General features: G+C 37.1%; 1 pseudogene; it reads right to left on the bottom strand.

Annotated features, from left to right (window-relative positions):
• Nucleotides 1-1,244: 1,244 nt before the first annotated feature.
• On the bottom strand, nucleotides 1,245-9,359 carry LOC119571110 (annotated as a pseudogene).
• Nucleotides 9,360-14,542: the final 5,183 nt, after the last annotated feature.

Genomic DNA, 14,542 nt, shown 5'->3' with positions numbered 1-14,542 from the left:
ATCTATCACAAATTATACTAAAAGAATACACAGAGCCCATGGACCACTAAACAACCAAAGAAGCACTAATTGATGTACTTCAATTATTCATCAAGCACCATTCATTTTAAATAATTTTTTTTACACTTACAAAAAAAAAAAATAACAGTAAATCAAATAAAAATAATAAAAAATATTGATGTTAGCATGGTTTCTGCAATTGTTAAGCACCAACTTAATAGAAACTGAAGTCGGGCTGCATTTGAGTTAACAAGATATACAACTACATCTTTCCACTTCCAAGGAACAAAAAAACCCACTACCCACGTTAGAACGGTCAAAAAGGATACAAAGTACATTATCACAATGTGGAGAAGGCCGTTGGAAGATCTTGAGGGAAAACGATATGAACATTTAATCTGAAGTACTTGGAGAGGCAGGAGCAAAAATGACACAGTATTTTTTTTTAACACTCACTCTGTTAAGGCACCATGTTTAGTCTTCCTGAGTAAGCTGTGACACTTTCAAAAAAGAAAAAAAGAGAAAAAAAAATGCAGACATCTTCCTTTTCACTATTGAGCAACCGTATTTGTGAATGTACAAAGAATTTTTTTTCAGATATATACTGCAAAATTTATAAAATACATTCACCCCCGAAATGTCTCTGTGAAATTTAACCACTTCTTGCATTCACACACAGTCCAACACTGGCCAACCTTGCTTCATTTTCAGATTACACTGCCAATTATTCTTTTGTGCATCTTGCTTTGAAATCAGGAGCACCAGATGAATAACAATGATTAATATTATTATGATAATAATAATAAAAAAAAAAATATCTTGTGCCCTTTAGCCCTTTAAGTCAGCAAATGATGGAGCTGTTTGTAAACAAAATACATCTACTTGACTGTCTTCTAGCTTTGTAGGCTCCTCAAGCCCCTCGCTGGTGACTGAGGCACATCCTTGGCTATATTCTCATGGCAAGTCTGTCACAACACACAAGGACACAAAAAAAAAAAATAAAATAAAATTGAGTACAGTGCTAGACATTTTGAAGACATCTCCAAATAAAAATAATGAAAACCATCACAAGCAACTGTGCCAGAAATACAAGTAAAAAAAAGTAAAAAAGTAATTATGACACTAGTTACTATAATGAGAATGAACTTATCTATTTTACCCTAGAAATATATTATAAAAAAGTAAGAGAAGGAAAAAGGTCATCTAAATGTTTTTAAAAGCACTGGCATCACACAACAGATAATTTAGAAGTCTATGTCCCATCCAGATTGTCATCGGAGGCGGACCGTCGCTATCTGGTGGGTATTCATCAAAGTTGCTGCAGTCAATCACAGAACGAACGTTGGGGACAATGGGGGGCGTCAGAGTGCGGTTCTTTAGACCTTCCCAGTAGAAACCTTCAAACCACCTGCAATGAATGAGGAAATTAAAATTACACTAAATTCTATATTACACACACATACACCCACACCCCACACCCACACCCACCCACACACACCAAAACACCACACACACACACACACACACACACACACCCCACACACACACACACACACACACACACACACACACACACACATATATATATATATTATATATATAATATATATATATATATATATATATATATATATTATATATGTATATGTATATATATGTATATATATGTATATATATGTATATATATGTATATATATGTATATTTATGTATGTATATTTATGTATATATATATATACATACATATATATATATGTATATGTATATATATATATATATATATATATATATATGTATGCATATATACATATATAATATATATATATATATTACTATTATATATATATATATATAATATATAATATTTATATAACATACATACATACATACATACATACTACATACATACATATTATATATATATTATATATATATATATATATATATATATATAATTTTTTTTTTTTTTTTTTTTATACCCCATATTTTTCCATTCACTATGGATCATATTGCTTATAATTGTGATGCTAAATAATCTAATGCACAAACAACAAGAAAAATAGATATATCAGGGAATGTACTGGGACAACAGTAACAGTAAAAACAAAACCGTACTTGTTCTTTTGTATATCCTTGATGCCCCCTCGCTGATAGCCAAGACGCTCGGCAGGGTTGTCTCTGCAGAGCCTCTTGGGTTAGAGCATTGGCAGTGCGAGTTATGGGTTTCTGGGAACTCTACCGCGTCATACCTTTTTAAGATGGAATTGTAGGTTTTCATGGGGTCAGGGCCTGTGAAAGGTGGTGTACCTGCAGAGAAAAAGATAGAGGAATTAATATTTCACCACTCCCTTGTCATGGAAAACAAAAAAGGTATGAGCAAGAACAACTAAGTCTATAAAGCAAGATGACGAACAGACAAACCGATAATATATCTTTTCTTGCAATTATGGCCAAGCTATGCTCCCAAAAACCAGACCAATTACAACTATTACCTTTTGAGGTCTGTTCTTACTATACCTTTTCTATATTCATCACAATTATGTCTGTCTATGCTTTACTACAAATGATAATGATGGCTATTAAATATATACTTATTTGTAATTTTAGAGTTGGACAGATTCCCCTCCTTATATTTTGATTATTTTGGTATGTATATATATATATCTGTGTGTGTGTGGTGTGTGTGTGTGTGTGTGTGTGTGTGTGTGTGGGTGTGTGTGTGTGTGTGTGTGTGTGTGTGTGTGTGTGTGTGTGTGTGTGTGTGTGTGTGTGTGTGTGTGTTTGTGTGTGTGTGTGTGTGCATTTTGTGTGTTTGTGTGTGTGTGTGTGTATACACACTGCTTTTTTTTTTAAGCAGGAATAAAAAAAGAAAAAAACTTTTGGATTAAAAAAGATGCTTTTCCCCCTAAAAAATAGAATACAAACAACAGTGATTTTCCCTCACCTGTTAAAAGCTCAAACATAAGGACACCGAGTGACCAGTAATCAGCTGAGAATCATACCTTTGTTTAAGATGACTTCTGGGGCTAGTACTCTGGGGTGCCGCAGAAGGTCCATGTTTTCCTTCCAACCTGTAAAAATAAATATTGATAAGACTGAAATATTATCACACACACAAAAAAAACTTTTCAGGTCTTTTCTTAAAGATGAGAATCAAAAGTATCTATGCATCCTTCACCTATCAATTATATACTGCCTACATCAGAGAAGTCTATAGACAATCAAATGGTATAAAAATAGTTCCCTGAAGAAGAAGGAAAAGAAAAAGGGAAAGAAGAAGAAGAAAAAGAAGAAGAAAAAAAGAAGAAGAAGAAGAAGAAGAAGAAGAAGAAGAAGAAGGAGAGGAAGAAGAAGAAAGAGGAGGAGGAGAAGGAGGAGGAGGAGGAGAAGGAGGAGGAGGAGAGAGGAGGAGGAGGAGGAGGAGGAGGAGGAAGAGGGAGGAAGAGGAGGAGGAGGAGGAGGAGGAGGAGGAGGAGGAGGGAGGAGGAGGAGGAGGAGGAGGAGGAGGAGGAGGAGGAGGAGGAGAAGAAGAAGAAGAAGAGAAGAAGAAGAAGAGAAGAAAGAAGAAGAAAAAGAAGAAAGACATGGGTCCTCACCTGGAGCCTCTTTGCAAAGCCGAAATCTACTAGTTTAACATATCCTTTGAGATCAAGGAGCAAGTTCTCTGGCTTCAGGTCCCGGTAGATGATGCCCTGTGAGTGCAGATAGTCAAAGGCTTCCACAAACAAGCTGTGTAGAAGCGTGTTGTTTGGTCATCAAATTTACCTCTGCCCTCTGCAATGCAAGGGAGAAGCTGGGGTGAGCTCAGAATGCAAAAAGGTACTATTTTTAGATACAACTCAATGGACACCAAAAATAATATGAAATGAATATAAAATATGTAATGGTAATGAAAGCTTTTGTTATTTCACAATGTAAAAAAGATATGTTGAGAAAACTCCACCAAAAAAAACAAATGCATAGTCCACCCTTTGCGACCCGAGACACCTAGAGTACCTCTAATGAACAATAAAATCAAGCATAGACTGAAAACTCACTCAACTAAATAAGAAGAAAACAGAAGTACTGTAGCTAAGCATCATCCTTTTTCACAGATCGCAAAAGGAAACATTGCATGACCAGTTTCACCCCCTTTAAAGGGTGAGTTAATGATGTCATGGTAAATCACCTTATTAATACAGATTTTAGTGAATATAAAAAAATGAATTCTGATATGCTTATTGTTCTGTACTTTAATTCTCTTGTTTGAAAATGACAAAAAAATACAACACTTGTGAAATAAAAAAAGTCTGGCTACTATGATTAATAAAAATCTTCTTTTAGTAAGATTGCTCTTAAAAGGCATAAATGCAATAACACCAAGAATAATTTTTTTACAACATTCTAAGAATGGAAGAAAGTTCTGAAAATTGTAAATCAAGTGTCCTTCTTTAGTATAATAAAACAACAGTACTTGTAAAATATATAAGACAGAGCATTAGTCTCAATATACAATATGGCTATGACAGCTAATCAGGGAATATAGAAATGCTCCATTTCTACATATTCCTGAACTTTGGTTGTGTTGGTGTAAAAAGATTACCAGAACATAAATTTTATTTAAATATCCATGTAATCTTCTACTTTCAAAGCAGTTCAATAACTGTCATTTTTATATGCACAATGAATTGGGGGAAGCTTACCAATTCAAATTCCACGTCTCCTTTAATTTCAAACCTATACTGAAATCCATTACCAAAATTTAATTTCAATGGTAGCTACAGTACCTCCAAACTGTATCATGTAGTAGGAATATTATCTGGCAGTTTACATCACAGTAAAATTTATTTTACTCACAAGTACACTCAGTCATGTGGTTCTGTACAGTTTATATGCCTATATATTTCACTTTTTATGTACAAAATGACTGCTGTTGAATTTTTAAAATTTAGATAATCTTGGACTTATTTTTCTCTCCAGTTTGAGTATAAATAAGAAGTAAATATATGCTAAACAAGCTACACATGTTAAAAAAAGACTATCACAATTTAGAAATGACACAGAATTTAGCTTCAGACAGTACAGTCCACAAAACAAATTCTGGCACAATTTCAGACATTCAATTCCTACCAGATTTTTATACCAGTTTAAAACAGTAAAATTTCTTTTACTAAATAATTTTGACTTGGATTATTTGTAATATGAACAAAATAATGGCACTGTTGCCTTCACTCCAACCTGGTTACTGGTAATTGTCTTTTCATGTAGTTTGTATATTTCCCAAAAAGCAAATATTATCTTAATTACAAGTATGAGTTATAAAAGATTGGGTATCTGTGTGAATGTGTATATAAAGCACATCTGTATGCAAATGCATATAGAAAGTACATTGCATAGGAATGTGTTTGTATGTATCAACATTCACACATACAGTCTCCCTTTTCCTTCCATTTCTTTCTCTTTCAACTTTATGTGAGTTCATTTACTTTTACAATAAATATATTTAGAGAAAAAAAAGTCTTTTCCTTGCTAGCACTTACAAGTGATTTCATCCACAGATGAGAATTCAATTTCATACATCATATTTCAAAGCCAGAACACTTTGAAGGCAAAAATAGGGCAACTACTTGCATATCTTATTATTCCAAAGAATATGCTCACATGGGCAGTCTCTGTGGTTTTTAACCTGAGGGTATAAGTGATTACCAAGAGTTGGGGAAGGGGACATAATATTTGAAGAAAGAAGTAGTTTCTCTAATCAAATCATAATTCTTTTTTAAAAATTTGCTGTGTACATAAGGGTTGCTATGCAAACAAAAAACTCTTTTTTACCCCCATTTCCTTTTAACTCAGGAGGATCTATACTTATTTGACTGAAGATGTAAGGAAGGGGTTGTGTGGAGGCAAGGGCCAACTATCAAGGGGGTGCGCTCATAAAAAGGTTAAGAACTATTGTATTTTTACATCAACAAAGAATTTTATTGGGAAGTCATCAGACTAGAAAATGAAACTGAGAATCAAGAAGGGTTTTGAAAGTTGTTTCACTGTTCAGTAAATTTCTTAACTGGATTTCTATACCACTGTTTCAAAATGGTTGTGTTATGCCATTCAGGCTGGTTTATGCACTGCTGGAGAATATTTAACAGAACTAATAACTAATAATTATAACAACAGCCCATCCAAATGAATAATAATGAAAATAACAGCAATAGTAACAACAAAAATGACTTTGTCATGACTGGTAGTAACTGTCTGTCTGCTCAGTAATATGTGCTCTGGTGTTTTTCTTTTTGTTTTTGCTGGTGTTTTAAGTTATGAAAAGGGTATGATAGCACACTGAACATTACGGACAGTGAAACTGGCAAGACCTTTGTAAGAATAATATGGGGGAAACCAAATGCAATCCACACCTCAATATGAACCACGCTTTTACCTTTTGTAGGGAAAAAAGGGAGTCCACGCATCATACTACGCTCCTGTTTTCCTTATGGGTTAAGAAATCGGAAATGCAAGTCAGCAAAAAGTAGAGTGACTGATCTCATGTAATCATCTCCTCAAGGATATTTGTTACAGAACATAAACAATACAGTATTAGGCACTATCATTACTTGTTAACGTGAGAGCAATAGAAAGGCTTTTATCAATTTATGAGCAACCTACTGGTTATTAGAAGAGTCAGTTTTAATTACAAAAGTTAAGTAGATACCAATGCAAATTACTGACACCTAATAGGTTGGGGAATATGAGTATAAGCATATAAATATATAAAGGAAAATCTCCTTGAGAAATCAAAAGTGATATTTCAGGTGCCATTCCTGTATAATTCCTCTTTTGTCTGTGGAAACCCACAAAAAAAGAAAATAAATAAAAAAGTCCAAGAAATTTTTTCTAACACAAAGGATGAAAAATGTGTTAAATAACCAACAGACCTTTCCGTCTAATACGGTTACCCTTTAAAAACACCTAATCCTCATTCAAGCATTTCCTCATGTTTTAAACACTTTATGCCTTACCTTAGGATTGTCCAAAGTTCTCCTCCAAGACAAGCCTCCATCAGCATTTTAAAGGTACTTGCGGTCCTTAAATGTCTTGAAGAGCTTGACAATGAAGTTCGCAATTTGCTTCCATCATTATCTCTTTCTCTGACATGATGTGTTGCTGTTGTCGGGTCTCAACGATCTGGCACACAAAAGAGATGGCTATGAGTTTGGTTCATTTAGTTCAGACTCTTCCCCCTTCATAAAAAAATGTAAACATGAAAGTTACCAAGAATTTGATGCAATGTGGTATGTATGTACAACCTTGAATTTTTTTCCTTAGGTTCACTGGCATTAGAATATATGTAAAGACATTCTTTAAAAAATCAACTATCACAAGGCTTCCCGGGACAAATGACAAAAGAATTATAAGCAGACATACAGAGTTCCTCTTACTAGCAATTTGTCAGGTTTTGCAAACTATGCATTCTAATACGTCAATAATTCTCAATGAAGAAGATAAAGCACAGCCTCTGGGCAACTAGTTTTAGGTACACGGAAAGTATCCACAATAAGCTTTTCAACAATGGGATATTAATTCCTCTTTCCTGCTATATTCATATCTTCCATATATATATCTAGGCACAAAAAAATACAGTTTACTTTGCAGTGCTGGACAGCAGCGTCCCTAGTTCTGCTAAGTCTTGAGTAATGCAGCACATTATTGCAATATCAAATAAACCATACTTTTCAGAAATCCTTCTAAATAAACTTAATTTTGCTAACAACTATTATAAACCTATTTCCGGAGCCATTACCAGACTTGTCCGTTCTTCCAAATAAAGACTCTGCAGTTTAACCTACAATTAATCTATGTGTTAGTATACTCAGTTTCCATTTCTGGAGGAAAATATGGAAGCATTAGCAAAATATACCATTAAAACTAGATAAAAACCTGAAGAGTAATCTTGAACCATTTCTCACAATATCAATCAAACAACTGCATACATTATGTTCTTTGCCTTTGAATGTCTGTTTCTTATTACAGCACAGCAGAAAAGCCTTACCTGGCTCTTCTTCATTTGTTTCAGAGCAAAGGAACGGCTGGAATCACCAGCAATCTGTACGAGCTCCACTCTTCCAAAACCGCCAACACCCAACGTTGCAATTTTACGGAGGTCTGACAGGTTGATGTTTGTGAACTCCTCGTTCATCCTGTATGCGGGAGACAAACTGAGATGCACATTTTAAACTGAAGTTGACTGCAGCTTATGTTTTGTACATAAATTTTTTTGACATTTTGACAAAGTAAATGAACTATATCTTGAGCCAGAAATAACAGCAAAAATTTCTAGAATGAAAAAGAAAAGTAAAGACAATGGAGCTAAATACCCCTATGCTGAAGCACACATCCTTAATTGAAAGCTACTGTTATTTCAAATCTCAAAAATTATTTCACTTCATTAAATACCACACCAAAAAGTACTCACTTCCTCCTTGAGAGATCAACGGCTCCATAGCGTTGCTGTATCTCATCCAGGTTTCCGATGAGCTGATTGAAGGAGTCTCGGTCAATAACCAAGCATGTTACACCATCTGGGTCATCTGCAATGATGTTGGCTGTTCGGATATCCTCTCTGAAAAGCAAAGTCAGTGCGATTAACTCTGACATCATTCTACCAGACGGGATTAGAATTGTATTTCTAAGTCATTTGCATGTTTCTGTTTTTTCTATGAAGGTTTTTTTAATAATGGCACTGATGACTGTTTGTAAGAAAAAAAAATAATAATAAATTTTACTTAGGGTTGCCATGGGGAAGTAGAAACAGGTGATAAAGATCACCATTTACATTGGAATTAGATATTATTACTACTTCTGAGACTTTTTAAATCCTAAACAAGAAACCTATTTAAACAAATATATATATGGCTGGTATTGGACAGATTGCAATCTTATAGATATGCAGGTGATGGTTAAGGAGGGTGGCATGTGCCATACCTGGAATCTGATTGGTCATCCCAGTGCCACCTCATTATCATAGTTTATGACCAATAGAGACCAGACAATAAGACAATAGATATCTAATAAAAATTAGATATCGGTAGTAGGAGACAAAAATGGAAATATATTCCAGGGGTTACATGTGGTGTGTGTGTGTGCGTGTGTGTACGAGCATGAGTGTATGTATGCGCGCATGACTGCCCCATTTGCATCAACCCAGCATGAGTAAAGCCACTCAGTGCATCCTCCTCCTTCCACACAGGTACAAACCCACAAACAGAAAACCACCCACAAGGAGCCTTCTCACTCACCCTTGCAAGGCTTTCTCGCCGAAGAACTCTCCCTTCTCCAGGTAGCGGATCACCTTCTCTTCTGCACTGCCGGGGTGCTTCATGGTTACACGTACCTGAAATAATGGGTACTTCATTAACAAAGGGTAATTCCTTTTTACCATGACGAGTTTGTTACATTAACATGATTCTGATGAAGGATTCTGATGCAGAAAGTAATTTAACTTTAATCCACATTTTCCTAACAAGACCTAATGATTTAATGTGCAGTGCAATCTGATAAGGATAATAAAAATGAATACTTTCACACGGTGGTGTGTGTGTGTGTGTGTGTGTGGCTGTGTGTGGATGTGTGTGGCTGTGTGTGCGTGTGTGTGTGTGTGTGTGTGTGTGGTGTGTGTGTGTGTGTGTGTGTGGTGTTGTGTGTGGTGGTGTGGTTGTGTGGTGTGTGTGGTGGTTGTGGTGTGTGTGGTGTGTGTGTGTGGGTGTGTGGTGTGTGTGTGTGTGTGTGTGTGGTGTGTGTGTTGTGTGGGTGTGTGTGTGTGTGGTGTGTGTGTGTGGTGTGTGGTGTGTGTGTTGTGTGTGTGTGTGTGTGTGTGTGTGTGTGTGTGTGTGTGTGTGTGGTGTGTGTGTGTGTGTGTGTGTGTGTGTGTGGTGGTGTGTGTGTGTGTGGTGTGTGTGTGTGGTGTGTGTGTGTGTGTGTGTTGTGTGTAAATATATATTGTGCTTTATAATATATATATATATAATATATTATATATATATATAATATATTATATATATATATATATATATACGCACAAGCCTTCCTTGCAATTTTATGGTAAGGAAAGCACTACGCCACATAGCAGGTTCACCGAAGTCGGACAGGATGAAGTCAATCAGTCTATGAAAAGGATCCGGTAAATCATGATTTCCAATGCATACTCACTCTGCCTTGCTGATGATGAAGAATGTGTCTCCCGAGCGCCCTGGCGGATGATGTAGTCGCCATTGGCGTAGAAGGTCTGGAAGAGAGGACAAACCGTTTGAATATAAAACACTTATTTTTGCATTCTAAAGAGTATATATCATATATGTAATATTATACATAAATATATATATATATATATATATATATAATATATATATATATATATATATATATATATATATATATATGCAAAAGATGTAGTGCAATGTTATCAAGCTTCAGAGAACTTCCCCGGGAGCCTATATACCAAAACCAATAAGCACATCAAAGGTTTAAATAACGTTCATATGTCATACATATCGACGGTAAAACCCGATTTCTTCTGCCTTCGATGAATAAGAAATCCAATATCACTCTCTTCGGCAACCCGCATTCCGTTCAACACAAATTCCCGAATTGGGCCCTATGAGCTGCAACCATACCAAACGCACAAGGTCAGGTTGCGGCGGCCCCCACCTGCCAGCTTGTTTTGGGTCCTTACATAAAGGCTTACAAAAAAAAAAAAAACGTGTTGAGCGAGCAGGGGGGGGGGTCTGTATAGTTACCCAGCCATCTACCCTTTAAACCCCAGCCTCCCTGGCGGTTCTACCATTCAAAATGGAGGTGGTGGCCTTACGAGCTTTAGTAAGCAATTTCAGAGCTCACATCGCGATGAGGGAGAACCCGCAAAGTCGTGTCAATTGTTGGTTTATGGCGAGAGTTAACTATGAATATATTCCATATCAGTCAGTAAACGAGGGAGGTCTTTCATCTGTATTTTTTTCTCTGCTTTTCTCTCTTGAGTTGGTGGATGCGAGGCTGAGCACGAAGTTCCATGAAGCTCAGATTTACTTTTTGTTCTTGGGTGTGTGGTGTGTGTGTGTGTGTGTGTGTGTTTGTGTGTGTGTGTGTGTGTGTGTGTGTTGTGTGTGTGTGTGTGTGTGTTGTGTGTGTGTGTGCGCGTGGGCGTGTGCGTGTGCGTGTGCGTGGGGGCTTTGTGCGTGTGTGCGGGGTGCGTGTGCGGGTGTGCGTGTGCGTGGCGTGTGCGTGTGCGTGTGGCGTGTGTGCGTGCGTGGGGAGTAATTCCGCAAATGACTTTTTCAAAAAATTTGCCTAAGCCTAAATTGGTTAGAATAACTGAAGTGATGCTCTCAACAAGGAGGTACGGTTTTGGTCTAATGCTGAACACGAAAGAAATGAGGCGACAGCGTCGCGAGGGAAACGAGTGAGAGACGAAGAAAACATTTAAAGAAGGAACAGAGGCGATGGTAGAACACTTAGAAAAGAAAGATGATGGCAGTAGACATGGTGAGAAAAAGTACAGCAAAATGGATAAGAAAATAACAGCAATAAGGAGAAAAAAAAAAGACCTAACAGAGACGGTGACGGCGACGCGAGGGTTGACGGCGATAGCAACCACAACAACGAGGGCGAGAGCAAGGCCAGAGAGGAACAGGGTGGTGCCACCGGGGACAAAAGGGCAAGTAGGACGATGGCGAAGACGGTGGCCTGGGCCCGGGGGCACTGGCAAGGCTGGTGGACGGTGGCCTGATGCTGTCCCCCCGGTTTTTTTTACAAGCCCGAGAGAGATTTTTTCATGCCTTTTACAGCAAGGACGTTCAGAATCTGCTGCTACAGACATATATTTAGAATTATACTTCTCTTTGCCCCTTCAGGCACTTCGAGGAACTGGCCCATACTGGTGGTAAAACTATACCTGGTAAAGGATTGCTGCTGCAAGGGGCGGTCAAAACGGCATGCAAAAGAGAGGTTTGGGTAATGTCGACACTGCATAGAATTTCTTACTTTTATGTCTTTTGAAAACATAAAATCTAGAAACTTTTTCTATAACTGCATCAATAATAATAATATATCCCAAATCTTTTATCTAAACAGCTCACCAGCAGCGTCCGACGTTTCCCTTTGATACTAAAATCTAATGGCCAACAATTACAACGCTATATATCTTCAAACATTAAATGTACTGTTTTAATCTTTGTCACTAATCCTTTATAAACATCTCTCTGCCTTGTTTAATCAAACTGCTTTGCTAAGACTGACGGCACATTGCCTTCTCAATCTTCTTCAAAATGCCTCTGATTTTCCCAGTTTCCCTGAGAATCTTTTTAGTAAAATATCTGTCCAAAACGGCACTGAAAACGAAACCCGGAAACGGAAAACGCGGAATACCCACGCATTCTGGCAGTCTTGGGCCATTTGTAACAGAGGTGGCGCTCGTTCATTCAACCCTCATCGAAGACCTTCCAAATTATTTTTGAGCATGATGACCGCTTCTCGCAGACATCACTCACGTTTTATTAGACAACTATGGAGGTTTGATGAACGCCTTTTCTTGGGTGTATGGCGTGTTGTGCAGAAGGTTTTTTATTACGAATCTAGCAATTTGAAATCAGCAGAGCGTGGGCCTGCTCCATTAACTAACAGTAAAGATGCTAATAGAAATGAAAGCAAAATGCCAACAGAAGCAGGAAGCTGCCAAGGATACGGAATATGGAAGACAAGGCCAGTCATTATCAAAATTGAAAATTTAGAAAGCCACATGTCCAAGTCGCACTCTTCGGAATCACCGAAGCGAAATGAAAATTGAACAGAATCGGTTTTTATTTACAGGCTGTGCGGTGAATTATGGCCAAATAACCAAGGAATATCACACTTTTTCCCTTTTTGTTCAGGTAAATAAATATTCGTTATTCTGTTTTCTTTACGTAGTCCATTTTACCTTTACTTTTTGGTGTTGCAAAGGAAGGATAACGGTTCTCTTTGGGGAAGCATACGGATTCTCTAAAATTTTAAGAACACGGCGTGCAAAGAACGTGTTCTTGAGGCCAAACAATGCCTGGCCTTAAAAACCTAAGTAGGCCTTTTTTTATAAACTTTTCTGGATACTTTTTACTCTATCTTGTCTTAACATATACATTTTCCTTAACCTTTTTTTTTTATCTGCAACCAAGGAATCTTAGACAACACTGTAATCAGAAGGGGAAAAAAATGTACGGTGGAATTAAAAATCACATTTTATTACACGAAATCTATAAGTAAAAGTGAGAAAGAAATGGGTTTTAAAAAGCAACAAATCTACGATATGAAAAAAAAAAAACAGGCCGTTCTCCTTTAACCCAATTACCTCCAATCCAGACTTACAAGAAAAGAGGAAAAAAAAAAAGGAAAAAAAGAAAGAAACCCAAGACACCCACACTACGTACAACCCAAGTGACAAAACCCAGCCAGGAGCTGATAGTCATGCGACACAAAAAACTGGTGCTTCCCTATTTGGGAACAACAGCCTGGCTCGATAACCAAAATGTCAGCTGCTCTCGCTGCCTTCGAGCGTGCCTGGGCGGTAGCTGTCCCCACGTCCAAAGGGGATTTTGCCGCCGTCAGCCATACGTGTTCGGATTGTTGACCCTGACTTTATTCTGCTCCTCAGGAATGTCGTGTTTGGGATATGGAGAATATCACAGTGGGAGTATTCATTTGTCTTGGCCCAAAAAATTAAGATTTTATTTATCGGGAACCTACAGCGTGCGCGAGTGGTTACTTCTGCAGCATAACAAGAAGCATAATTTTTGATCCGATATCTTTAATCGTGAAACATATAAAGCAAAATCCTCATCGCTGTTTCGCTATCAGTATTACTGAATTAATTTTAATAATAGTTTCGTGGTTAAGCTGCATAATTTTGGATGGCTGTACATGCAAGTAATGTTAAGATGACAAAGCTTCCAGAGAACAAAATCCCGATCTGTAAAGCAAAATTACAAACCACCAAACTAGCGATTAGGACCCACTATATATCTTCTAAGAAAGGAAGAAGAAAAAAAACAACATATCGAATTTCAAAACCAATAATTTTGATTCCGAAAAAATAACCGCTCTAGGCCGCAGTACTGCAAATCTGATCCCGCCAAATATGAAAGGCACTGAACAAAAAAATAAGGGGGGGGGGAGATTGCAAAAACAAGAATTCACTTTATCAGGCGACAGTAGCACCCCCTAATGACCACAAAAACCTATAAAAGGTGTCCAAAAATTGGCCGGCTATCAATTCCCTCTCCAAATAGCAAAGGAAGGGCCGCCCAGACTGGTTCCAAGCCCTTTACATTCTCCATGAAAATAAATGACATCTTTAATAATTTATTTAGTAACTATAAAGCATAATCGGAAACTACTTACAAGGCCGAAAGAAAATGGAGAAATGACAAAGATGACATTTTGATATCGAAAAACATACGAACCCTTTAAAGGAGAAAAAAAATGTTTCCAATCACCTAATTCAACCTCATCAGGACAAAACATTTCAAATCTATCTTTGTATTTTTTACT

This window comes from Penaeus monodon, unplaced genomic scaffold (genome assembly GCF_015228065.2).
Source record: "Penaeus monodon isolate SGIC_2016 unplaced genomic scaffold, NSTDA_Pmon_1 PmonScaffold_5171, whole genome shotgun sequence".
Taxonomy (NCBI): domain Eukaryota; kingdom Metazoa; phylum Arthropoda; class Malacostraca; order Decapoda; family Penaeidae; genus Penaeus; species Penaeus monodon.
Note: the sequence above shows the minus strand (reverse complement) of the source record. Positions and strands in the feature narration are given on the sequence as shown.